We start from the raw sequence: 27510 nt of genomic DNA on the forward strand, positions 1-27510 counted from the left end.
CTTCCATCAATCTCATTTTTTTAAAATGACCACAATTTGGACATTTTCCTGTTTGTTGAGAAGTTATCTGTTTAAAGATTCCAGCAGATGTATTCCTATGGCTCACATGAAAGGAAACACATCCTGCTAGGAACACATACAGGAAAACCCCTGCCAGCAGCCAGATCCTGCTAGGCTCTGCTGCTGAGCCACTGCCCAGTTAACACTGAGAGGACTCGGGAGGCCCCAAATGGCTCCTTACACAGGAGCAAACACAGAAAGACTCTAGAATGTCCCATGAGGGAAAGGACATGTTCCCGCTATACTGCTGCTTCCCTGGCAGCCCCTGTTGCAAAAGAGATGGAATTTATATGTTATTTAATAGGTTCGGATAGCAAGTAGGATAACACATGAGAACACATATGTCCAAACTCTGATATTTAAATGGCAATAATTAAAAATTCCTTTTAAGCTGGGAGGTGAAATGGCTTATACTTGGAAAAAAGAGATTAGGAGAATCACAGTTCAAGTCCAGCCCACACAAAATATGAGTAACTTGCCATCTCAAACAGGTTGGGTATACACTGGTCATTCTAGTTATATAGACAGTATAAGTTGGTGGACTGAGGTCCAGGTCAGCCCCAACAACAACAAAAAAAAAGGAAAATGGTACCTGAAAAATAAATGCAAAAAAAGCTCAAGTGGTAGAGCACCTGTCTACTAAGAATGAGGCTTTGAGTTCAATCACATATATGTACACTTAACAACAAAAATTATTTTAAGAAGTCAGAAATGGGAGTAGGCATTAGTGGCTCACACCTGTAATCCTAGCTAATCAAGAGGCTGAGATCTGAGGATTGCAACTCAAAGCCAGCCGAGTCAGGAAAGTCTATGAGACTCATCGCCAATTAACCACCAAAAAGCCAGAAGTGTATCTGTGGCTCAAGTGATAGAATACCTTGAGCAAAAAAGCTCAGGGCAATACCTAGGCCCTGAGTTCAAATCCCAGAACTGGCACCCAAAAAAAGTTAGAAATGTAGTAAGCCTGTGCAGAATACACATTCAGGAAAACTAAGGACCAAAGCAAATAATTAAATATAAAACCTCAACATTTGGGCGGGGGATATGGCCTAGTGGCAAGAGCGCTTGCCTCGTATACTTGAAGCCCTGGGTTCGATTCCCCAGCACCACATATACAGAAAATGGCCAGAAGTGGCGCTGTGACTCAAGTGGCAGAGTGCTAGCCTTGAGCAAAAAGAAGCCAGGGACAGTGCTCAGGCCGAGTCCAAGGCCCAGGACTGGCAAAAAAAAAAAAAAAAAAAAAAAAACCTCAACATTTATCATTATAGATTTGAGATGACTAGACTTTTTCTAATTTTCCTACACAAAAATCCACCAGTGGGCTGGGAATATGGCCTAGTGGCAAGAGAGCCTGCCTCGTATACATGAAGCCCTGGGTTCAGTTCCCCAGTACCACATATATGGAAAACGGCCAGAAGTGGCACTGTGGCTCAAGTGGCAGAGTGCTAGCCTTGAGCAAAAGGAAGCCAGGGACAGTGCTCAGGCCCTGAGTCCAAGGCCCAGGACTGGCAAAAGAAAAAAAAAAAAAATCCACCAGTGACACTTCAAGAAATCCTAATATGTCATGCTTTTTCCTGCAACTAACTCTTTCATAAAGCTTCATAAATGAGATATTCCAAGAAAAATAAACATTTACCTATTAAATTTAATAAGATCTACTTTAAAAGGAAAACGACTATATATAACGTTCACTACAAAGCACAGCAGACAGGCTGCCACATGACAGACCTGCTCATCCACTGCAGCCATGGCTGAGACTCCATGCCATGCTGACATGGATTTGTGGGCAAAATGTTCTTTGTGAGAAACTGCTGACTTCCTTGGTTCCATGTATCAGGTCAATAAGAATGGTAAGAATGAGAGGAGGGAAATTCATACTCAGTGAGGCTTTCTAAGTAGTTTTTGTTTGTTTGTTGGCCAGTCTTGGGGCTTGAACTCAGGGCCTGGGCACTGTCCCTCAGCTTCTTTTGCTCAAGGCTAACACTCTACCACTTGAGCCACAGCACCACTTCCGTCTTTTTCTGTTTATGTGGTGCTGAGGAATCAAACCCAGGGCTTCATGCATGCCAGGCAAGCACTCTACCACTAAGCCACATTCCCAGCCTCCAAGTAGTTATATTCCATTCTTCAACCAGGTAACAGACAAAAATGCCAAGGAGTAAAACCACTGTAAATTCAATGTTATAATTCCACAGTCCAATATAGTCTTTAGAATGCTTCTAGGAACAAAGAGATTATAGCATGCAGGCCCAGGCCTGGGTCACACAGAAGCATTGAGTGGAAGAAATTCCTGAGCTCATCATTCCACTCCCAGCATTTAGGTGACTGGCACATTAGCGGCCAAGCCACAAGGTAAAGGGCAGTTTGCCTTCCACCTCACGCAAACAACTCTCCTCTAAGCCAGTCAACAAGTTTTCTTCCCCTCCCCCCCGCCTTTTTTTTCCGAGGTACTGGTATTTGAATTCAAGGCCTTGTACTTGCTAGGCAGACACTCTTCCATTTGAACCATGCCCCCAGCCTCTGTGCATTTTTTAAAATATAAAACTACAACAAGCCACCCTATCTTTTGTAAACATAGGTAAGAACAGAAAAATCAAAAGACAGAAGAGGCTCTAATCATCCAAATGTATTGAAATAAAACAGACCATTAATTAAGTACATCCAAGAAAGTGAATTGTCTCTTCAGCTTGAAATCCCTTGTAATTCAACTGTTGAAAAAGAAACATGAAAGAACAGACTAGAATATTAGAAATGTATATTTCAAGGACAGTTTCTAAAAGGTAAGATATAGGGCTGGGAATATGGCTTAGTGGTAGAGTGCTTGCCTAGCATGCATAAAGCCTTGGGTTCAATTCCTCAATACCACATAAATAGAAAAGGCCAGAAGAGGCACTGTGGCTCAAGTGGTAGAGTGCTAGCCCTGAGCAAAAGAAGCTCAGGGACAGTGCCCAGGCCCTGAATTCAAACCCCAGGAATGGTAATAATAATAATAATAATAATAATAGGTAAAACATAATGAAAACAGTCTATATTTTTATTGTAAAGTTTTCTAAGACAAGTGTCACAATCTGAAAACTTAGAAACTTCTTGGGGAACTGGAGACTACCAAATATATAATATAAACATAAGCAAAATGTAATACATAAACCTTGATAGTTGAGAGTAGAACAGGAGGACAGGAAGGAAAACAACCACTGAAAAGTCTCATCTGACAAGAAATGAAATTAATCCAATATAAAAAGCAAAGCAACTAAACAAAACAGTCACGAAGACAAGACAAAATTTTTCAAAATTCAGCTGGGCCCTTGTGGGTCACATCTGTAATTCTAGCTCCTCAGGAGGCTGAAATCTGATCATTGCAGGTTGAGGCCAGCCTGGACAGAAAAGTCTGTGACACTCTTATGTTCAATTAACCAGCAAAAAAAAAACAGAGGTGGAGCTGTGACGTGGGTGGTGGAGCACCAGCCTTGAGCAAAAGAGCTAAGGGTAGCACACAGGCACTGATTTCAAGCCCCAACATCAGCACCAGAAAACATACACACACACTCAAATTCACTCTCTGCATCTATATTACAGAGATCCTTTAAGAACTCCACTACAGTCCAGTAAATAGGGATGATAATACAGAAATCTTGCAATTATTAAACCATGAGATTTTAAGGCCTTAGGAGACAATCCCTAGTTGGCCAACATCATCAAAAGTGTGTATTTTATTGCAGAGATAATGTGCCAGGATGACATGTTTATAAGCCCTCAGAGCTCCCAGTCCTCTGCTAATCACCAGTGTCTTTATAAACACAGCTACCCCATCCCTGGAGCTTTGGAGAGCACTGCTGGAGAAACCACCACCTAAAGGCAGTGCAGGCGTTCCCTGCCCCAGAGAACAGCAGCACCACCACCAGCACCCCAGAAACCTGCCCCAGGCTCCAGCCATCTCCCTGAAGTGTGTCCCAGAAGACTAGATGCTGAAGCTGAATTCTGCCTCTCTCTGTAGAGATAAATTAATCCCAAAGTTCTGGAACCAACTGCACAACTTTCATAAACATGAATGACCCACTGATCTCACTTAAAATTAACATGTATTTCAAAATTCTTTCACTATACTAATGACCTAGTTTTCTTATCAACAACAGGTTAAAAAAAAAAAAGGAATGACTGTCCAAACTTGCTAAGTCTGTTTTCCACTACTTAGTCAGATGGAGTTTCTCTTGGAATAAATTTTTAATAATTCTTTGGCAAGCTTCTTATACCAGGAAATGAAATTACTGGACTCTCGATCTTTGAAAAAGAACCTCAGAAAGCCAGGCGCAGGTAAAACTGGCAGTATGAAAAAAAGAACAGTCTTCTGTCTGAGTGTGATGGCACACGCTTGCAATCCCAGCACTCAGGAGGTAAAGGCAGAGGCAGGAGGATCCCAAGTTTGGGGCCTGCCTGAGGTACACACTGAAATACTGACTCAAAATATTAAAAAAAATAATAATAATAACTTCAACTGAAGAACTTCTGTATTCTTTTTAATGCCCTACATCTTGAGCAAGCAAGGATTTAAGTGGTCAAAATGAACATACTCCTGATAGTGTGTGAAAGAAGTATTACTGAACAGTACCAAAAGCTGCTTGTGGCCAGGCACAAGTTTATCCCATACTGTCACTCACCCACCAAAACCATTCCAAAATTGTTCTGCTGTTGGATTCTTCAAATTTAAAATGGGAAGCTCAATATATAGCCTCCTTCTTTTACTGGGACCAGTCCACACCCCATAAGAAAACACAACTGAGAGAGAACAAGCTAATTTACCAAGGTTATAATCCCCAGGGCTGATACATCACACATACACTCTGATGTGAATGCTGCATTCAACCACTATGTGTTAAGATTTGATCATGTGCCAGGAACCATGCCAACAACCAAGCAAGCTGTTCTGGTCCTGGCTCTCATGGGGCTCACAGTCTATGGGTGGAGACATACCATAATCAGATAGTCACACAAGTTTGACAAGCACTGGGATAAAGAAGTGCCTAAAGGGATCAGAGTCAATAATCACAGAGACAGAACCTGTAAAAGAGCTCAGAGAAGGGCACCCAAGCTGAAACCAAAGGAATATAAGCTAGTTGGGCAGAAGAAAATACAAGTGAGCTCCAGCAGAGAGCTATATCAAGAGTAAGTGCTAGTCAAAATCTATATACTACTAAGCAAAGCCTGGGGGGAAAGGGAAACGGAGCCTAGACAGCAAGGTGACAAAGCTATGGGTGGAGAGTTGGCTATACCTGGATCACACAGGGTCTAGGCCAAGTTAAGGGTTTTTATCATTCCCTGAAAATGTTTGGAAGTCACAGAAAATTGCTTAAATCTGACACAATTAGATTTGCATTGAGAAACTCTCCCTGAATGCAGCTAGAGGACGGCTGAGTAGGCAGGGGCATCCACAACGATGCAGGGAAGCAATCGGAAATCCCTACTTCGACAGGCCACAAGTGACAGTCCCAATAGAAAGATAGATAAATGGGTAGAAGCAAAAGACTGATGGCAAGGATTTCAGTTCCAAATAAGGAGGACACAAAACAGTGATGCCTAGTTTTGACTCATGCAACCAGATTGCTGGCAAGGAATTCTCTGAGCTCTTTAGAACTAAAGATGACATACTACCTTGCAGCAGTAGCTCCTTCCCGTTACAGCTAGGCTAGGGTATCTAAAAGGAGTAAGGCCACATGGAGATATTTTTAAATATATATTAAAAAATAATTATCTTTTCAGGTTAATAATTACATTTAAAAAGCACAGTACTATGGATTGAAGGTATAGCTCAATAGTAGAGCATTTATGTGGTAGAACATGCACAAAGCCCAAGGCTCAATCTTCAACAACAGCACATACACAAATACACATAGAGAGGAGGGACAGGGAAGGGGAAAAAAGGGAGGAGAAAGAAGAGGAAAAGGAAAAAAAACTACAGTTGCTTGCCTAAAAAGATATCTGAAATTTGAATAAAAACACTGAGCATGCTATTTGAAAATAAAAATAACATGGTTTAGAATAAAAAAATCTCCTTATATTTATGGACAGACATCCGATAGAACAGGAAAGTATATCTCCTAATGATGTTATGCCTGCACCTGAGGAAAAATCATTCTGTCTACCTAACCCTTTTTAGTAAAACTGCAAACTATTTCCTCAGCAAAGCATTGCTCTAAAAAGGGCTGGGGGATGACTACAGTAGCATTACTTTCAATAGAGTACAAAAAGCTGCAAGAGGGGCTAGGAATATGGCCTAGTGGTAAAGGGTTCACCTCATATACATGAAGCCCTGGGTTCGATTCTTCAGCACCACATATATAGAAAACAGCCAGAAGTGGCACTGTGGCTCAAGTGGTAGAGTGCTAGGCTTGAGGAAAAAAAAGAAGCCAGAGACAGTGTCAGGCCCTGAGTTCAAGCTCCAGGACTGGAAAAAAAAAAAAAAAAAAAAAGCTGCAAGAAGGTAACTCACTGAGGACAATGGAATAACAACAACCAGATACTTTACCACAACTCCTGTGCCTTTACAAATCAGCTCTTTGGGAAGAAAACATCATATATGCAAGTTCATCAACAAAACAAAAATCCCCCCAGGAAACTAAAGACAAATACACTAAAGCCCACTTTCAGGAGGAAACATTTGGGCTGTCCTGAGAGTGATTACTGTGGAACCAACATTACGAAGTAAAACCCTAACTCAGGGGGGAAAAAAAAGCCACCTCCCTTCCAGCCCCTACCACAGCCCTTATTCACGTCTGTTACTGAAACTCTTTGAAGCAACTACATTTATAGTTTGTAGTAATCTCCAAAAATAACACAGAGGGCTGGGAATGTGGCTTAGCAGTAAAGTGCTTGCCTAGCATGTACAAAGCCCTGGGTTCCATTCCTCAGCACACATAAACAGAAAAAGCCGGATATGGCACTGTGGCTCAAGAGGAAGAGTGCTATCCTTGAGCAAAAAGAAGCCAGGGACAGTGCTCAGGCCCTGAGTCCAAGCCCCAGGACTGGCAAAAAAAAAAACCCCACATAATAACACACATACACACAAATGTAATTATAATTCACAACTTGCTACATTTATAATATCACTAACGAAATACAAACTTACAGGCTGGAAATGTGGATTAGTGGTAAAGTGCTTGCCTAGCATGCATGAAGCCCTAGGCTGAGTCCTCAGTACCACATAAATAGAAAAGGCAAGTAGTTGTACTGTGGCTCAAGTGGTAGAGTACTAGCCTTGAGCAAAAGAAGCTCAGGGACAGTGCCCAGGCCCTGAGTCCAAACCCCAGGACCAGCAAAAAATTAAAATAAAACATAAACCTAAGCCTAGAGTTTTCAAATTGCATTAAGTACTGATGAACTCATAAATGATGTAGTGGTGGAAGAGATGAAATGGATCAAGAGTCCCCCTACATTACTTCCTCGGCTCTTGTTAATTCTCTACTCAATTTCAAACATATGCCAGGTGCCAGTGACTCATGCCTTTACATAATACTAGCTACTCAGGAGACTGAGATCTGAGGATCAGGGTTTAAAGCCAGCCCAGGCAGGAAAATCCAAGAGACTCTTATCTATAACCACCAAAAAGCTGTAAGTGGAGCTGTGGTTCAAATGGCAGAGTGCTAGCCTTGAGCAAGAAAGCTCAGGGACAGCACATTGGCACTGAGTTTAAGTCCAGTAACCAGCACACACCCAAACAAGTGCACACACACACAAAATCAATTTCAAACACATGAAACACATCAAATGACCCAAGCCCTGCCCTCTGATTCCTCTGGGGCTGGCCCACATCCTTACTAGGCCACTGTGAATAAACACCACTTCCTTCTCCAGGGAGAATGTGAGGTCATGATGCGTACTGCACCGGGCCATCTGTGCCATTAAGGAAAAGCTCTAGCCAGGCCCTGGTGGCCCATGCCTGTGATCCTAGCTAGTCATGAGGCTGAGATCTGAGGACCAAGATTCAAAGCCAGCCCAGGCAGAAAAGGCCATGAGACTCTCCTCCCCAATTAACCACTAGAAAACTGGAAGTGGCACTGTGGCTCAAAGTGGTAGAGCCTTGAGCTAAAAAGCTCAGGGGCAGTGCCTAGACTCAGAGTTCAAGCCCCATTGCCAACCAGAAAAAAAAAAAAAAAAGGAGAAGCTCTACTGTCCATAAACAGAGAAACTGGACATTTTCAATGGCTATCTTAACACAAAATCTTCATCTTGAGAAAAACTACAGACCTTCCCACATCTACTGTGTCTAAGATTTTCAGAGAAAAGTGAGTTTCCACTGGGACAAAACTTCATTAGTTCTTAGCAACAAAGCAAAGCCACAAGAGCCCCATGTTTCCAATATTTTCCAGGATGTCACTCTGCTTTTTATGAAATTTACACTTTAATTAAAACTCTAAAATTTAGGGCTGGGGATATAGCCTAGTGGCAAGAGTGCCTGCCTCGGATACACGTGGCCCTAGGTTTGATTCCCCAGCACCACATATACAGAAAACGGCCAGAAGTGGCGCTGTGGCTCAAGTGGCGGAGTGCTAGCCTTGAGCGGGAAGAAGCCAGGGACAGTGCTCAGGCCCTGAGTCCAAGGCCCAGGACTGGCCAAAAAAAAAAAAAAAAAAAAAAAAAAACTCTAAAATTTACCTTTCAAATAAAACATTTTTCAATAAAGGTACTCTGGCTGGGCACTGGTGGCTCATACCTGTAATCCTATCCTAGCTAATCAGGAGGCTGGGATCTGAGGATCTTGGTTCAAAGCCAGACTAGGCAGGAAAGTCCGTGAGACTAGTATCTCCAATTAACCACCAGAAACCTGGAAGTGGCACTGTGCCTCAGTTGGTAGAGCACTAGTCTTGAGCTGAAGAGCTCAGGGACAGTCTCCTGGCCCAGAGTTCAAGCCCTGTGAAGGAAGGGAGGGAGGGAGGGAGGGAGGGAGGGAGGGAGGGAGGGAGGGAGGGAGGGACTCTGTGTTTGATCCTCAACATGGCAATAAGTGGATACATTCATATGCATACACACCTTGCTAAGCCATTTATATATGACAATTCTGAGAGGGACTTATAATAAACAAATGTTTATAACTGGGCTCCTATTCCACAGGAAACTTCATTCTTTTCACCTAGAAAAACAGGAATGCTGTATCACAGTGTTGCTCACATTTCCTGTTTAATTTTCACTTATTTAATCCCCAAAACTAATTAGTAAAGGCATAGAAACCACTAATACTAGCAATACGCACAAATTAACATTTCTTTCTTCTTTTGCAACTCCATCTCCAATCCTAACTGCAATTTACTCAGATATACTACATGAATAAATGCCTTGTCATGACTTCCCATAATATGGGCACCCCAGTTGCCCATCTCATACTGCTCCCCTATTACACCTGTTCTGTCAGTTCAGCACGTCACACACCCTGGGCAGGACCCTATGTTCAGATACAGACTGATTCAACACCAAACTCACCAAAGCGTTTCACACTCAAGGACCAGAGGAGGCTTACAGTGTATTCTTTAAGTGTTTTATACATTTCTAAAGTAAAACAAGGTATTAATCTTGCTATTAAGAACCTCTGAAATAAGAAATATCTTAATGGCACCAGAAAAAAAATTCTATTACCCCGAGCATCATAAAACGTCTGTGTGAAGAACATTCTTGGAAACCAGGTAGTCCAAGGCTCCACAAAGGCAGTAACAAAAAAAAGTGGTATTTCCCATGGCTTGCCAAAAGATATTGTAAAAAAAAAAAAAAAAAAATACACTGGGCACTTGTGGCTCATGCTTGTAATCCTAGTTACTCGGAAGGTTTAAGATCTTGGTTCAAAGCCAGCCAGGGCAGGAAAGTCCATCAGATTCTCATCTCCAATGAACCACTAGAAAACTGGAAGTTGGCGATGTGGCTCAAAGTTGTAGAGTGCTAGCCTTGAGCAAAAGAGCTCAGGGAAAGTGCCCAAGCCCTGAGTTCAAGTACCACGACCAACCAAAAAATAAAAATAAAGAAATAAAGAAAAAGAAATAGAAACAGCCCAGGGCCTAGCTCTGGCCAGCATCAAGCTGCTGCTCCAATTTACAACTGCTACCCTGTCTTTTCAATTTCCCAGAGGTCATAAAAGCCAAGCCACTTTGCCTTTCAAGCTATGACCCCCCCAAATGCAAAAGATAAAGGGACCATCAGTGTTTTTTTTTTTTTTGCAGGGGAGGAGGGGAGTGTAAGTTGTAGGATTTGAACTCAGAGCTCGGTATTGTCCTTGAACTTTTGTGCTTCTTCCTGATTCAGGGCTACCCTACTTGCCTGGGCTCTGACAGACTTTCTATGCCTTCACTTACCTTTCTCCTTGAAAACTTGTTGCTAACACAATACAAAAAATTTAGGGGGCTGGGAATATGGCCTAGTGGCAAGAGTGCTTGCCTCACATACATGAAGCCCTGGGTTCAATTCCCCAGCACCACATATATAGAAAATGGCCAAAAGTGGCGCTGTGGCTCAAGTGGCAGAGTGCTAGCCTTGAGCAAAAAGAAGTCAGGGACAGTGCTCAGGCCCTGAGTCCAAGCCCCAGGACTGGGGAAAAAAAAAAAATTAGGGGGAGTTGGGAGGGTGGCTTAGTGGTAGGGTTCTTGTTTGTGTGCATGCATGAAGCCCTGGGTCCAATTCCTCAGTAACACATAAACAGAAAAGGCCAAAAGTGGTGCTGTGGCTCAAGTGGTAGAGCGCTAGCCTTGAGTAAAAAGAAGCCAGGGACAGTGCTTAGGCCCTGAGTTCAAGCCCCAAGACTGGCAAAGTAAAAATAAATATTATTTATGTTAGGCAGAGCCCTGAAGCTCATACCTGAATTCCTAGCTACTCAGGAGACTGAGAACTGAAAAGTCCCTCACAGAAAAGTCCATGAGGGCTGGGGATATGGCCTAGTGGCAAGAGTGCTTGCCTCGTATACATGAGGCCCTGGGTTCAATTCCCCAGCACCACATATACAGAAAACGGCCAGAAGTGGCGCTGTGGCTCAAGTGGCAGAGTGCTAGCCTTGAGCAAAAGAAGCCAGGGACAGTGCTCAGGCCCTGAGTCCAAGCCCCAGGACTGGCCAAAAAAAAAAAGAAAGAAAAGTCCATGAGATTCATATCCAATTAACCACCAAAAAGCTGGAAGTGGACCTATGGATCAAGGAAGAAGACCTATGGATCAAGCAAAAAAGCTCAGGGACAGCACCAACACTCTGAGTTCAAGCTCCAGGCTGGCACAGAGAGAAAGAGAGAGAGAGAGAGAGAGACAGAGACAGAGACAGAAAGAGAGAGACAGAGACAGATAAAGAGAGAGACAAAGACAGAGATGTTGTGGCTTTAACAGGGGTGAGTAAAGCAACATGTTGTCCTAACAGTGGGTAATTGTGGTAGTGGTAGTATAGTAGCAACTATAGTAATCTAAAAATATATTAGTGGAAATTAATTTGAGCCAAAGCCCCTGGAGGGTTTCTTTGATATAGAATGCAGCCTCTGGGTGCCACATGGCCTTCATGCAGGGAGGACTTGGGAGGTGGAAAATGGTTCCTAACTTCTCTTTCCCCACATGACAGTTCCCAAGATCCTGACTCCCACTATCCCCACTAACCACTTATAAAAAAAAAAAACTGTGTAAGCTGGGAACTTCCCCACAGCTTCTAATGCTGAATCCATATGAAAAATGCCATCTGAGTTCCAAGTGAGTGAGTTTATAATCTCTGGGGACCAAAGGTACACACTGTCTCAGAAACAGAAACTACACCAGGGCTCTCAATGGGTCACTTTTACAAAACTGCACAGGCCACAACTACCCTGTGCAGGTGTGTTACACCAGGCTCCACTTGACAGGGCAGTGCAGCCCACTAAATTTCAGACATCTCTGCATGCATCTGATCACACTAGAAGCCTTTAAACGAAGAAATCCAAGACTTCCAATTCACCTTTCCCTGCAGCAGCTACAAAGGAGCACCGCATGGCCCACATAAGAACCTACAGGACAGCCACTCTATTTCTAAAGCAGACAACACATGCGTTATTAAGTATCACCCCCAAAGAGTAGTGGCCAGCCCTGGTTGGCTCCAGTCTCTCTCCTGCTTGCCAAGAAAAACTCAGATGGCAATGTTAAGTTAAAGATATTACTAACCACAAACTTAGTTCACCACCATCTAGCTTATAAAGTGACTAGTCTCCTCATAAATCTTGTGCCTAACGGAAAGCCTAGCTCAAGTTCACGCATGTTTCTTAGTCGCCACTCAGGCGGCATGTGAGCTTTCATATTAGTAAGTCAGTCTTGATTCTTTAAGTTCCGAAGAATGAATGGAATTACAATCTTTAACTAGAAAAGAATGCTTGACTACTTTGAAAAGGAATTTAAGTATCTTTCATATGAAGTAAGCAAATAACAGTGATTAAACATTTGTCATAAAGAAGGGGTGCTTAAGAATTTTGTCAAGCACCCCACAATGTCAAGAGTGGAAAATATACCCCCAGGGCTTTACTCTCCCAACTTCCTTTCCCTTGTATTTCCTACAGACTCTCATGAAATAACTGCAGGATAAAGACCTCCATAGTGGTCAGCACCTGGAGACCCGCACCGGATTCCACAACAGGATAAGCAAGGCATACTTGTCAGACCACCAAGTGACCAACTTGCTGACTGGTTTGGTGCCCCAAAGACAGAGGGACCACACTGAGAAGCAATGACCAGCTTTTGCTAATCCCAAATAGTATTCTATAACCTCTACAATCTATATAGTTTCAGCACTGCACTGGCATTTTTCCTGTCCAGACTTAATACTTTCACATACAGATGATCTGCTAGTACTACTTCTTCTGGCAAGGCATAATACAAAGGCACTTTAGTAACATTAACTGGTCTTTAAAACAGTCAAAGACAAATCCTTATAAATCACTGCTGACTAATGCTCAGACTGTGAAACAGAAAACTTAAAATTAATGATATGCTGACAAAAAAAATTCACCTTAAAACTAGGAAATTAGCCAGGTGTGGTTGTCCACAACTATAATTCTAGAATCCTTGAGGTTGAGGCAGGAGGATCCTAAATTCAAGGCTAACTTGGGCTGCATAGCAAGACTCTTCCCCCCACTGAGCCCCCAAGAAAAAAATCTAGGAAATTAAATCTACCAAGGTTCATCAAAGCCCAGCTAAGAGATTCCCTGTATTTTTCAAGTTTCTAAAAAAAATACACATAAAAGCCTTCTGACAACATGGACCAATCATCATGCTTTTTTCGAGCGCTCCCTGAGGATGTGGAAAAACAACTGTGTAACAAACTGAAGAGATAAAACCTGGACACAGTTTCAGTGTGCAGGTCTGGCACAAGACCAGGTGCAAGTTAAGAAAGCTGAACTGAAGCCTGACGACGGGATTGGTTCACACCTGTAATCCTGGCTACTTAGGAGGCTGAGATCTGAGGATTATGATTCAAAGCCAGCCTGGACAGAAAAGTCCCTGAGACTCTCTCCAATCAACCAGCAAGAAAGGTGGAAGTGGAGATGCAGCTCAAGTGGCAGAGTACTAGCCTAGAGTGAAAAAGCTAAGGGACAGCACCTAGATCCTGAGTCCAAGGCTGAACTATTGCACTGGGTCAGAGACTAAAAATGGGAAGCTATGACCAGATCAAATTATAAAAAAAAGAAAAAAGTAACCCAAAATTAGAAGAAAAACTTACAGTAAGGGTGGGGAATGTAGCTTAGTGGTGGAGTACTTGCCTAGTATGCATGAAGATCTGAGTTCAATTCCGCACTACCACATACACAGAAAAAGCCAGAAGTGGAGCTGTGACAAGTGGTAGAATGCTACTCTTGATCAAAAGCTCAGGGATGGGGGAAAAATGAGGGAGGAGGTAACAAGTTGGATAAGCAAGGTATGCACTGCCTTACATATGAAACTGTAACCCCTCTGTACATCCCTTTGACAAAAAAGAAATAAATAAATTAAAAAGAAGCTCAGGGACAGTATCCAGGCCCTGAGTTCAAGCTCCAGGACTGGCCAAAAAAAAAAAAAAACCCACAAAAAACCTTACACTATACTACTATGAATCCACTCTAATAATTAATTAGAAAAGAAATGTAAACGCCATATGGCATGAAGTGTGAGGGGATAGGGACAGTTAGGCTCCTGGGCAAGGTCTCTTCTGCCCTGTGAGCTCAGAGCAGAGCCCAGATGCACATGTCCAAAGCTAGGATAGGGGCTGGGAATATGGCCTAGTGGTAGAGTGCTTGCCTCGCATACATGAAACCCTGGGTTCGATTCCTCAGCACCACATATATGAAAAAAGCCAGAAGTGGCGCTGTGGCTAAGTGGTAGAGTGCTAGCCTTGAGTAAAAAGAAGGCAGGGACAGTGCACAGGCCCTGAGTCCAAGCCCAAGACTGGCAAACAAACAAACAAAGCTACGATAGACACTCAAGGAATAGTTCAGGGTGTCCAGCTCTGGCCAGGAAGGAGTACCTGTCAAGGGAGCTCCTGCTCAGACAGCTGTGCTCACAGTGACTTCACACACCTCTGCACCAGACAATTCCCAAATGTTCCTCACAGGACAGATTCTTTACAAGGTGGTTAGACAGTGGGCATAAAACTGAGTGCCGGTAGCTCACACCTGTAATTCTAGCTACTCAGGAGGCCGAGATCTGATTATCATGGTGGAAGCCAGCCAAGGAAAGTGTGTAAGACTCTTATCTCCACTAAACTACAAAAAAGAAAAAAGAAAAAAAAAGACAGAAAAACAGAGCCTAGGCCCTCAGATCAAGCCCCTGGACTGGCAAAAAAAAAAAAGATAGTGGCATTAGATATGATCTTATTATTCAGAATTTTAAAGTAGATAATTATCTGACCTAAAGGGGAAAAATAACTTATGCAAGGACCACCTTAAATCCTGTAGTCCAGAATACTGACTATTCTAATACATGCAAGTCTTGTCTCCCTCAGACCTCGGCATCACGCATTTCTTAGTTCTGCAATCAAACAGAAGAAACTGTTTTTAAGACCCAAATGACAGGCCTAATTTACCATTCTATGAACTATGAAGGCTCTTTTCCCACACACAGATTTACACTTTATCACAATGCTGCCAGTCACATTATGAGCAGATGAGTATCTCAGGGCTGTAGTACAATCTCCTTCTAAACTCCAAACCCCTTTCCCCAAGCAGACACAGGCAGAATGAATACAAGCAGAAGCCTGAATAAGGGAAACTTGTCTGAATAGGCATTTTCAACTCAGACAGATGCAAATGTACTCCCTTGTTTGCTGTTAACCTCCCACTCCTCCCAAAATAAGACACTGCACCCTTCAGTGGTAGAAATGAGAATCCATACCTTAGCAGCTTCACATCAAGTACAATGTATCAGACTTGCTCCATTTCCTTCCCCACAGTTGTTCACTAACACTAGGGTCTACTCTGTATCTCACCATTCTCACCCCTTCCTCCACTGAATGTTGGCAAGAACCCTGAAAGGTAACCAGCAGGCATCAGCTACAGCAGGAAACTGGGGCTCTAGCCAAGCCAGGAGTGAAACCCAGATCAGCCTGGTTTTGAAGGCCCATATAACCGTGTGTGCATGCGTGCGTGTGCGTGTGCGTGTGTGTTGATACCCAGACTTGAATTCAGATACATGAAAAAAAATTATTTATGGTGCTAGGGCTTGAACTCAGGGCCTGGGCTCTGTCCCTGAGCTTTATAAAGGTTAATACTCTACTGTTTGAACCACAGCTCCACTTTCAGCTTTTTAGGTAGTTAATTGGAGATATGTGTCTCATAGACTTTCTGCCCAGGCTGGTCTTGAACCATGATCCTCAGTTCTCAGCCTTGTGAGTAGTAAGGATAATCTAAATATATTTAAGGTCTGGGAATGTGGCTTAGTGGTAGAGTGCTTGCCTTGCATGCATGAGGCCCTGAGTTCAATTTCTCAGTACCACATAAACAGAAAAGGCTAGAAGTGGTGCTGTGGCTCAAGAGGTATAGTGCTAGCCTTGAGCAAAAAGAAGCCAGGGACAGTGCTCAGGCCCTGAGTCCCAAGCCCCAGGACTGGAGGGGAGGGGGGAATAAATATATTTAATACATTTATGAAGAATAGAAGACTATGTATAGATATACTGACTCAAGTCAGGTTATTTTAACCTAAATATAAGGATGTTAATACTCAGAGAAACCCTGACCCCACTTAAGCTCAATAATGCATGCTTCACCCAGCAAATACCAGCAGGAGTGGTGGACAAGCAGGGAGCAGCGATGGCAGTGTGCCTTCCCTCTGTGGGAATCCCTGCCTCACTGCTCTCTGGGAAGAGCTGCCACAGTGCAAACTCAAATCCAGGTCGGGCTCCTCAGCACACAAGAGTGGTGGCTGTATGGTACACCAGGGAGGGCAGAGGCACTGCCTGCCTGTGCCTGCCTGCTTGGAAGAGGCAGTATGCAGAGAGGAAACGTCACACCCTCCAGCCCACATGTCCCACAGGATTTGGAAAGTGAAAGGGGGCAGGTGAGTAATGAGCGAATCACAAGACTAGAGATAGGATGGTTCAGGGAGTGGCTCTGGGGAGGAAGACTGGAAGGAAGGAAAGAATGAGCAGGCCCACATCAGAAACCTGTTTGTTTGAGGGCTGGGAATTTGGCTTAGTTGTACAGTGCTTGCCTAGCATGCATGAAGCCCTGGGTTCATTTCCTCAGGACCACATAAACAGAAAAAAATGTTAGTAATGCTGTGGCTCAAGTGATAAGAGTGCTAGCCTTGAGCAAAAGTAGCTCAGGGACAGTGCCCAGGCTGTGAGTTGAAGGAAGGAAGGAAGGAAGGAAGGAAGGAAGGAAGGAAGGAAGGAAGGAAGGAAGGAAGGGAAGGAAGGAAGGGAAGGGAGGGAGACAGAGAGAGAGAGAAGAAAGAAAGAAAGAAAGAAAGAAAGAAAGAAAGAAAGAAAGAAAGAAAGAAAGAAAGAAAGAAAGAAAGAAAGAAAGAAAGGAAGGAAGGAAGGAAGAAAGGAAGAAAGGAAGAAAGAGAAAGGAAGAAAGGAAGGAAGGGGAAAAGAAATCTGTGTGTGATTCACATACAGAGGAAGAACAGAATGGGTGGTGGCAGTTACAGGATGGGAACAGGCAAAGGATATAGTCCCTAATGAACCCTTTGCACCAAAGCATACCTGAAAATGAACTTGTTCAAGTTTTTCCCTAGCCCTTTTATCCCTGGCTTCTAATTTACAGAACATCAATGACTGATGACAGTGTCATGTCAGGACTGTCATTCCTAACTTGTAAGTCTATTATTTACAAACTGCATATCATCCAAACTTAAAATGTTGCCAGGTGCTGGTGGCTCACACCTGTAATCCTAGCTACTCAGGAGGATGAGATCTGAGGATCACAGTTCAAAGCCAGCCCAAGCAGGAAAATCTGTGAGGCTTTATCGCCAATAAACTACTCAGAAAAAGCTGGAAGTGGCACTGTAGCTCAGGTGGTAGAGCACTAGCTTTGAGTAAAAGAAGCTTGGGGACAGTATCCAGGCCCAGAGCTCAAGTACCAAGACATGCTAAATAAATAAAAATTAAAATGTTTTGTGTTTCAGTGCAGGGAATCAAGAAAGTCAAAAGATAACTCAAATAGGAGAAAATTCTTGTAAATCACTTATCTGAAAAAAGAATTTGTATCTAAAACACACAAATAACACAACAATTAAAACATAAGCACGGAGCTGGGAATGTGGCTTAGCGGTAGAGTGCTTGCCTAGCATTCATGAAGCTCTGGGTTTGATTCCTTAGCACCATATAAACAGAAAAAGCCAGAAGTGGCACTGTGGCTCAAAAGGTACAGTGCTAGCCTTGAGCAAAAAGAAGCCAGGGATAGTGCTCAGGCCCTGAGTTCAAGCCCCAGGACTGGCAAACAAACAAACAAAATATATATATATATATATATATATATATAAATACACACACACACACACACACACACACACATATCCACAGACTAGGGTTGTGGTTCAAGTGGCGGTATGCTTATCTAACTGCCTAGCAAGCAGAAGGCCCTGAGAGCAAACCTCAGTATCACAAAAGGAAAGTTGAGGCCCTAGCTACTCCAGAGGCAGACAAGGACTCTGGTTGAACACCTGGGGAACGTTTGAAACACTGCATCTCAGTGAACAAGTCAGGTGTGGTTATGTCATCCCAGCTACTCATGAGGCATAGGGAAGAGGATCACGAGCACAAAGCTAGAGCAAAAGGGCTAGGTGCACTGCTAAAGTAATACAGCACCTGTCTAGTAAGGTACAAGGCCCTGAATTCACACTCTGGTCCCACCAAGAGCAGAGAGAAAGACTATATAAATCTTAAAAACATGCTAAATCAAAGAGCTAGACACAAAAGACCACATACTGAATCAGTCTATTTACATGATAAATGCTATACAGGCAATCCACAGAGAAGGTAGATGTGTAGTTATGAGGACTGGGAAGGGAGAACAGTGAAGGGAGACTGCCTGGTAGTGGGCTTCTTTCTTGGGGTGATGAAAACATGTAAAATTGTAGTGGTTAATGGCTACACAACTCTGTGAATACACTAAAAACCATTCAACTGTGCACTTATAAATGAGTGAACTGTAGCCAGGAATAGTGGCTTTTCCCTATAATCCTATCTACTCAAGATGGGAGGATCACAGTTTGAGGCCAGTCCAGGCAAAAAGTTTACAAGAGCCTCATCTCAACCAATAAAAACCTGGGCTTAATGGTGTACAACTGTCATCCCAGCAACATAGGAACTACAACAGGAGTATGTTCCAGGCCAGCCCAGACACAATAAGTTAGCTGAAAAACCACTAAAGTAAAAAGGATTTGGCATGAGGGGGAGGAGGAGGAGCAGAGCAGTGTATAGCTCAAATAGTAGAGTGGCTTCCTAGTAAGCAAAAGACTTTGAGTTCAAACCCTAATATATCCAAGAGAATTATGGTTAATTTAATAAAGCTATCATAACAAAAAAATTTCATTATGCACCATCGTAATACAAAGTGGATAGAATCTTGTTCACTCGCTTTAAAAGAACTCAACTAGGGCAATGAAACCCAGAGAGATTCTATTACTTAACATTCTTAGGTACTAGGTCATACTGAAATATTCATGAAGAATTCCGTATTTTAATACAAAAAAGCCAACTTCAATTTAAAAAGACAAACTGAAAAGTGCCAGAAAAGTTTTTGTAACTGATAGGTTAAGATAGGAATACATGGGCTGGGGATATGGCCTAGTGGCAAGAGTGCCTGCCTCGGATACACGAGGCCCTGGGTTTGATTCCCCAGCACCACACATACAGAAAACGGCCAGAAGCGGCGCTGTGGCTCAAGTGGCAGAGTGCAAGCCTTGAGCGGGAAGAAGCCAGGGACAGTGCTCAGGCCCTGAGTCCAAGGCCCAGGACTGGCCAAAAAAAAAAAAAAGATAGGAATACCATCACTGGATAACAAGCTAGAGGTTTAGCTACATAGATTTATACCTTGAATATAAAAGTAGCTCTCCAATTTTATTCTGCTTCACCCTTGAAAGATGTTAGAAATAAAACAGCCCTATGACTGATACTTGCCTTATTTTTGTTTATTTACAATCAGTAAACAATGGTTCTTTTGCTTTTGAGATAGTCTTTCTAGCTTGCCATCTTTCTGCCTCTGCTTTGTGTGCTACGATTACAGGCAAGTGCTACCACACCCAGCAATAGTATCTGTGTCTAAAGCACCATTTTGTGATCAACCAAAATATTAAGAAATTAATATTCAGCCACGATGAAGAACTGAATCTTACACATTGCCACTTACATAACTAGGAACTCAACCATGTATCATTTTGAACATTTTCCCACGGCTAGTCTGGATCCCAGAAATGACAGATGTTAAACATACACTTACATTAAAAATTCCAAGGGTTGCTGGGTGGTGGCTGCTCTCACCTGTAATCTCAGGAGGCTGAGATCGGAGGATTGTAGTTCCAAGACAGCACAGGCAGGAAAGGCAGTGAGAGACTCTTATCTATGGTTAACCACCAAAAAGCTGGAAGCAGAGGAGTGACTAAATGGTAGAGTGCTAGCCTTGAGCACAAAAGCTCAGTGACAGCAGCGCCCTGACCCTAAGTTCAAGCCCTGGAATGACAAAAAAATAAAATAAAAAATAAAAATACTATTTCATCCATCCTGAATCTTATCCATATACACAAATAGTGATTTGCATAATCTTCAGGCAAAGTAACAAATAACTCTGAAAAATCCAATATTGTATACAGTGATACTCCACTGGCATTTGTCTATTTAAATATACTAGGCTTTAACTCACACCTGTATTCCTAGCTACTAAGGAGGCTGAGATCTAAGGATTGTGGTTTCAAAGCCAGCCTGGGCAAGAGAGTCTTTGAGGCTCTTACCTCTAACCACTCAAAAAGCTGAAAGTGGAGCTGTGGCTCACATTGTTAGGTAATAACCGTTAAAAAGCTCAGGGACAGCACAGCATCTAGGCCCTCAGTTCAATTCCCATGACCAACACATATGCATATATACATATAAATATGGCCATCCACAAGTAATCAAAACACAGACATAGACCATGCAAGCTCTAGATTTGTCTAAAAGGTATGTACTTGACCGTTATACCAACTCTGCTTAATCCTCAGTACACACACCACCACGGACACAAGACACTGACTTCCAGACCTACCATACAACAATTATACTTTAGTTCACTTTTTTCCTATTAAGTTATGCAATCACTCAGATCCAATGTTTAGTATCAAGCCTCCTACTCAAACATTATGAGTAGGAAACATACCTCACCAGTAAAAAACACTTATTCCCCCCCTGGGGGGTGGGGGTTACCAGTACTGGAGCTTGAACTAAGGGCCTGGAGCTTTAACTCAGTTTCCCCCACCCTGTGCTGGCACTCTATTACTGAGTCATTCCAGTTCCAGCTGTTGATTGGTTAACTGGATAAGTCTCTTGGATTTGTCTGCCTGTGTTGGCTTCAAACACTGATCCTCAGATCTCAACTTCTTGAGTAGCTAGGATTATAGGCGTGAACTACAGGCACCTGTGTTATTTCTAAGGCGTCTTTTGATCATATACAGAATCAAGTCTGAAGTCAACTTGCCCATTTCTTCAGTTCTAAGAGGAATACAAAACTGAATTTAAATCAGATTATTTGCCTTCACCATTGAACTGATTATAAAAAAGCAAATGCTTATATTTAATCAAGTTTCTGTCTATTTTTGCAGGCCCTGATGTCAGGAGAGAGTTCTGCCAGATAAGGACAATGAGCTGCATTATACTGAGTGACGGAGGAGCCCTATAAATACTGTTCTACAATGTAGTCCAGGTAGGAAGCCTGTGGCAAGAGGGCCTAATTTTTGTGACAACTATTTTCCAAAAGCAAATACGTTCGCTGCACCAGCACATACTACATTCCAGCCTTTAAAGTATCTTACAGGAAGGGAAGGCCTTTGCATGTTGCTCTCTTGGGAAAGGTGAACAACTTGTGATTTTCTTCTCACTCAGAAACCCACATTTGCAACGTGTAGAGCAAGCACTTCAGACACCACAAAACAAGGACAGCCTACATTAAGGCCAAATATAGGATGTGATTCTAAACCACGAGGCAGTAAAGCTTACATTTCCTTTTCCAGCGATGAAAACCCTTTGAACACTCCCAAAAAAGGCTGGCAGGGCCGGCACCTCCCTCCCAAGAGGAAGCCCCTTTCTTCTCGGCTCTCCCCCGCAGCCGGCCACTTCCCCCAACACGCTGCAATTATTTGAGAGCTCGGTGTGCGTGCTGTCTGTCGGGGACAGGCGGGAGACCTGGCTTCCTGCATCTCCACCCTTTCCACATCTGATCTCCAGCTTAGCCCCACCTGCACAGCGCTCCTTTTTCCTGCGTCCCTCGCCAGCTGCCCGGCATGGTGGGGGGGGGACCCCGCAGATCTCTGAATCACCCGGACTGCTCAGACCCCCTAGATCCCCCAGCTCTGCAGCGAGCCTGCAGCCGGGTTCTTCCTCTTCCGAGCCACCAGGCTCCCGCTTCCCTAAGCAGCCCCCACCCAAATTACTCCAAGCAAGCAAGCCCCACCCTGCCCTGCCCTGCCCGGTCGAGGCCCTCCACCGGCCCGCCAGGCCCCCCAAAGGACGCGCGCCGCGAGCCAGCCAAGCCCCTATCAGGCAGCCGCCCTCGGCCCTGCGCCCCAGGCTGGGCCCCGTGGCCCCCGGCCCCACGTGAGCCGCCCCGGCCGCCGCTCCCGCTCCCCAGGACGGCTCAAGCCCCGCCCCCAGGCCTGGCGCCCCCGGGGCTCCGCGCCATCACCTCCAGCCCCCCCCTCGCCACCCAGGTCCTCTTCGAACCCGGCGGCCGGTCCCGGACCCCGGAGAACCTCCCTGGAGCTGCTTTCGGCTCCCCCACCCGGCAGCGAGGGCTGCAGAACCCCCCCCCCAAGTCCTCCCCAGGGCAACCTCCTCCCCGCCGGGACCCCGCTTCGCGCTCCCCAGGACAAATGGCTGGCTCCTAAGGTCCCCAGGCTCCAGAATCCAGCAGCGCACCCCGGGATCGGCGCCCCGCGCGCACCCCAGCCCTCCGCCTTCCGCCGCGCACGGCCCCGCGCCCCGCCGGCTCCTGTCAGCCGGCGCCGGCACATGCTGAGGGGCCGGGTTTGCCGGCCCACCTGCCCGCACCGTCCGCCCTCTCGCCCGCCGGACCCCCGAGCAACCCCGCTGAGCGCGCGCCCCTCACCAGGCCGAGGTGCCTGAGGCGCCGCCGAAGTCCCAGCTGCAAAGCCCGGCAAACCCTCCAACCGCTGCCGCCTCCCGCCAGGCACTGAGCACGGCGCGGGGGAGGGGCGCGGACAGCCGCCACCGCCCCGGCCGCCGTGCGCAAGCCCCGCCCCCGCTCCGCGTCGCACCCAACCACAGGCCGCGGAGCCGCGGCGTGCCACGCCCACTTCCGGGAGGGAAGCCCGCTTCCACTCTACGCTCCACACCTCTGTCCTCTTTAGCGCCCTCTCTGGTCACCCGGATGGATACAGGGGGCTGCAGAGGAGGGCGGTGCCCCCAGCACACGCCCCGCTCTTCAGTCACTTCAGTGCCTGGGAGCCACGCCCACAGGCGCCCAGAGCCACGCCCAGTGCGCCTTAGAACCTGGGGCGGGGTTCTTAGAGCTACGCCCACTAACCCGCTGGGCTCCTCCAAGATTTCCCCAGAGCCCTTTTTAAGCCGGTAACTTCAGCCTCCTGGAGCCCTGCCCACTGCCCAGCCAAGCTTTTAAACCAGCCTCCAGGCTTCCTAAGCACAACTCCCCGGCACTCTGTTTCTGGTCGAGGCCGTCAGCTCCAAAAAAAAAAAAAAAAAAAACACCTAGTTCCAGAAGTCTTGTAATCTTATTTGCTGCATCCCAGGCCCCACCCATTGTCAAAGCCTTCAAGTGCAAGCTCAGCCCTGGATTCTCGAGTCCCCGCCCCCACTTCCGCCCTACGCTTCTCTCCTCGCCCCCATCACCCGCGCGCCTGGATGAGGGCGGGGCTGGGGGGACTCCAGGCCCTCTGTCCTTCTCGATGTCGTTCCTGTTAAGGTACAGCTGTCCTGGGATTGGGCCACACCCTTATAATCCCCACCTCATCTGAGGCAGCTAATCAACCCCATTCCCCAGGTAAGGAAATGAAGATTCCAAAGTTCCTTAGTAAATCAGAGTGCAAGCTAGGATTCCACCCCTGTCAGACTGTGTCACCTGGGCCTCTGCTTCCTAGGCTTCAGAGTGGAGGTACCCAGTTTATAGGAAGACTCCTTTTCAAAAATGCCAAACTGTGAAATGTCAGGATTTGGGGGAACAGGCCCTGGTGGGGACTGAGAGGCCAGCCTAAAGGCAGATATCTGTGCAACTCACTTCAGATTCCCAAGGCCTGGGGATGTAGCACTGTTGTAAAATGGGAAGGAGCTAGTTTAGGTTGACATGCACAAGGCCTTGGTTCAATCCCAGCATTTAAAAGAAAAAGGGGGGAATGAAGAAATATGTTACATATATACATTAAGGTCCAACCAAACCAAAACAGCTTTCATGGCAAATTACTTCTCTAAAAGCTGTTTCTTTTCTTTTTCTTTCATGGCAAATTATTTCTGTTCTAAAGGATCAGTTTCTTTCTTTTTTTTTTGGGGGGGGGAGGTCTTGAACTCAGGTCCTGGATACTGTCCTTTAGCTTTTTCACTCAAGGCTGGCTCTCTACAACTTGAGCCATACAGGTCCACTTCTGGCTTTTTTGGTAGTTAAATTGGTGAGGTAAGTTTCATGGACTATCCTGCAGGGACTGGCCTCGAACCTTCATCATCAGATCTCAGCCTCCTAAGTAGCTAGGATGACAGGTATGGGCTCTGCTATCCTTCTGTTTCTTTGTGAGATAGAGGAATGACAGTTCTCCCTCCAGTGTTCTGTGAGCTAGATAGTACAGCTGTAGTACTGCTCTGGACACTGGCTTGTGATAAACATATAGACCCTCTTGCTGCTGCTGTGACTCAACGGTATAGAAGGAAAGTCTTATTTTACCTTCAAGCAACTGTTGCTAACAGGAAAGACCCCAAGATCTGCCACTTGGCTTCATTTAAGTTAGATAAAGGTGAAGATTCTGGCGTGTGATGATGTCGAAAAGTGACTTGCTATTCCACTATTCCTAACTTTACTTAAACAAGGGCATTGTTAGCAACGGGTGTGTTAGTGGTTTGGGGGAAATGAAGGTAGATAAAGTGCTTGGACATGGAGCTGGGAATCCCTGATTAACCCTCCTGGGAAAACAGATTATATCAGACATGATTTGCGTGCCTTATGCCATAAACTCATCTGAAATTCCCCCAACAAGTCTGGCCAGGCATAGAAATCAATCTCAGAGATTCCCAAGAATCAGAGACAGAGACTTGGATAATTGAGATTACCCAGGGTCAGTGGCTTCCCTAAGTGCAGAGTGTGCAGAATTAACCAGTTAGTCATTATGCCAGACAGCCTCTCTCTGGGCTATCAGGACAGGACAAGAAAAAAAAAAAGCCATGGACTTTGGATGTTGACAGACTGGGGTTTCAATTCAGCTGAACTTGGGTAGGGTGTGACAGGATTCTGCTCTGGACTCCCTCTAGACCCTCCTCTTCTCATCAAGGATTGTGAAGATACTTACTTCAGAAAGTCATTTTGAAAATTCAGGAGTTCTGGGCTGGGGATATAGCCTAGTGGCAAGAGTGCCTGCCTCGGATACACGAGGCCCTAGGTTCGATTCCCCAGCACCACATATACAGAAAACGGCCAGAAGCGGCGCTGTGGCTCAAGTGGCAGAGTGCTGGCCTTGAGCGGGAAGAAGCCAGGGACAGTGCTCAGGCCCTGAGTCCAAAGCCCAGGACTGGCCAAAAAAAAAAAAATAGAAAAAAAAAAAAAAAAAAAAAAAAAAAAAAAAAAAGAAAATTCAGGAGTTCAGAAGAGAGAGGTGATTTTGTTTTGGTTTGGTTTTTTGCCAGTCCTGGGGCTTAAACTCAGGACCTGGGCACTGTCTCTGAGCTTCTTTTGCTCAAGGCTAGCACTCTACCACTTGAGTCACAGCTCTACTTCTGGCTTTTTCTGTGTATGTGGTACGGAAGAATCAAACTCAGGGCTTCATATGCTAGGCAAGTACTCTACCACTAAGCCACATTCCCAGCCTCTGGTTGTTTGGGTTTGTTGTTGTTGGTTTCAGTGCTGGGGATGGAACCTATGGCCTTGCAATTCTAGACAAGCATTTTACTATCTGAACTACACTCAGCCCCAGGAGTTTTATCATCAATAAATGAAGGCAGGGTCAAACACTCAGCCGATAATTAAAACATGTTGTTTCCAGCTGGTAATCTTAGTGATTCAGAAGGCTGAAATTTGAAGGATTAAAGTTCAAAGCCAAGCCAAGCCTATCCCCCCAAATAAAGTCCACAGATCTCCCTCTCCAAAAGAATCAGCAAAAAGGTAGACTGGAGGCATGGCTCAAATGGTAACATACCAACTGGGCAAGCTCAAGGCCCTTAGTTCAAATTTCTATATGGACAAAATAATAAATATCATTTGATTCCCTTCCAGTTCTTTAATATGATAGAATTATGATATTTCCAGAGTGCCAGGTCGTGGTGGGTCATGCTTGTAATCCCAACTACTCAGGAAGTTTAGAAGCCAGCTCTGGCAGACAGCTCTTACACCCAATGAACTAGCAAAAGGGACAGAACTGAAAGCATGGCTCCAGTGGTACAGGAGAAAAACTGAGTGAGATTAGGAGGCTTTATGTGTTTGAGCACCAATACCTTCACACATACATATCCACACACACAAAAGGATTTCCAGGGCTGAGAATGAGGCATAGCGATAGAGTGCTTGCCTAGCATACATGAAACCTTAGGTTCAATTCCTCAGTACCACATACATGGAAAAAGCCAGAAGTTACATTGTAGCTCAAGTGGTAGAGTGCTAGCCTTGAGTAAAAAGAAGCCGAGGGACTGGGAATATGGCCTACTGCTAGAGAGCTTGCCTCGCATACAAGAAGCCCTGGGTTTGATTCCTCTACACCCCATATATAGAAAAAGCCAGAAGTGGCACTGTGGCTCAAGTGGCAGAGTGCTATCTTTGAGCAAAAAGAAGCCAGGGACAGTGCTCAGGCCCTGTGTTCAAGCCCCAGGACTGGAAAAAAAATCCCAGCCAGGCACCAGTGGCTCATGCCTGTAATCCTAGCTACTCAAGAGCCTGAGATTTGAGGATTATGATTCAAAGGCAGCCCAGGCAAGAAAGTCTGTGAGGTATTTTGAGGTACTTTTTTTTTTTTTTTGCTGGTCCTGGGGTTTGAACTCAAAGTCTAGGCTCTATCCTTGAGCCTTTCTGTACTCAAGTCTAGTGTTCTACCACTTGGGCCACAGGACCACTTCTTGCTTTTTCTGAATAGTTTATTGGCAATAAGTCTCATGGACTTTCCTGCCACGGCTGGCTTTGAATTGCAGTCCTCAGATCTCAGCCTCCTGAGTAGCTAGGATTACAGGCACCTGGCTGTTGAGACACTTATCTCCAACTAATTACAGGAAAAGCCAGAAGTAACACTGTGGCTCAAGTGGTAGAGCCCTAGCCTTGAGCAAAAAGGGGCTCAGGGACAGTACCCAAGCCCAGAGTTCAAGCCCCAGGATCAGCAAAAACAAAACAAAACAAAAGATTTCCAGAGATACTACCCCCCTCCCCCCATGACTACCACAGTGGGTCAGGAGACTATGTTGAGATATAAACATCCAGAAGACATCATCTTCCTTCTGTCTGTTGTAGTTCCTAGTTTATCCTTGAGTTGGAGGAAGTGTTGGTTGCACAAAAGCACTCAAAGCCAGAGGCAATGCCTCACTCGAATCTGCCTCCAGTGTGGCCAGCTGAAAACTGTTACTCCCAGAACAGCAGAAAACTGCATCACCCTTGGAAAATTCTGTCACGG

At 44.9% G+C, this 27510-nt stretch overlaps 1 protein-coding gene across 1 annotated transcript in view; it reads right to left on the minus strand.

Annotated features, from left to right (window-relative positions):
- Coro1c (coronin 1C) overlaps positions 1–22894 on the minus strand; it is a 70755-nt gene extending 47861 nt beyond the window's left edge. Inside the window, exon 1 of the mRNA XM_048342767.1 lies at positions 22794–22894. The gene's annotated coding sequence lies outside the window, so the exon portion shown is untranslated. The remainder of the gene's footprint in view (positions 1–22793) is intronic.
- Between the last annotated feature and the right edge of the window lie 4616 nt (positions 22895–27510).

Source organism: Perognathus longimembris, chromosome 3 (genome assembly GCF_023159225.1).
Source record: "Perognathus longimembris pacificus isolate PPM17 chromosome 3, ASM2315922v1, whole genome shotgun sequence".
In the NCBI taxonomy this organism is placed as follows: Eukaryota; Metazoa; Chordata; class Mammalia; order Rodentia; family Heteromyidae; genus Perognathus; species Perognathus longimembris.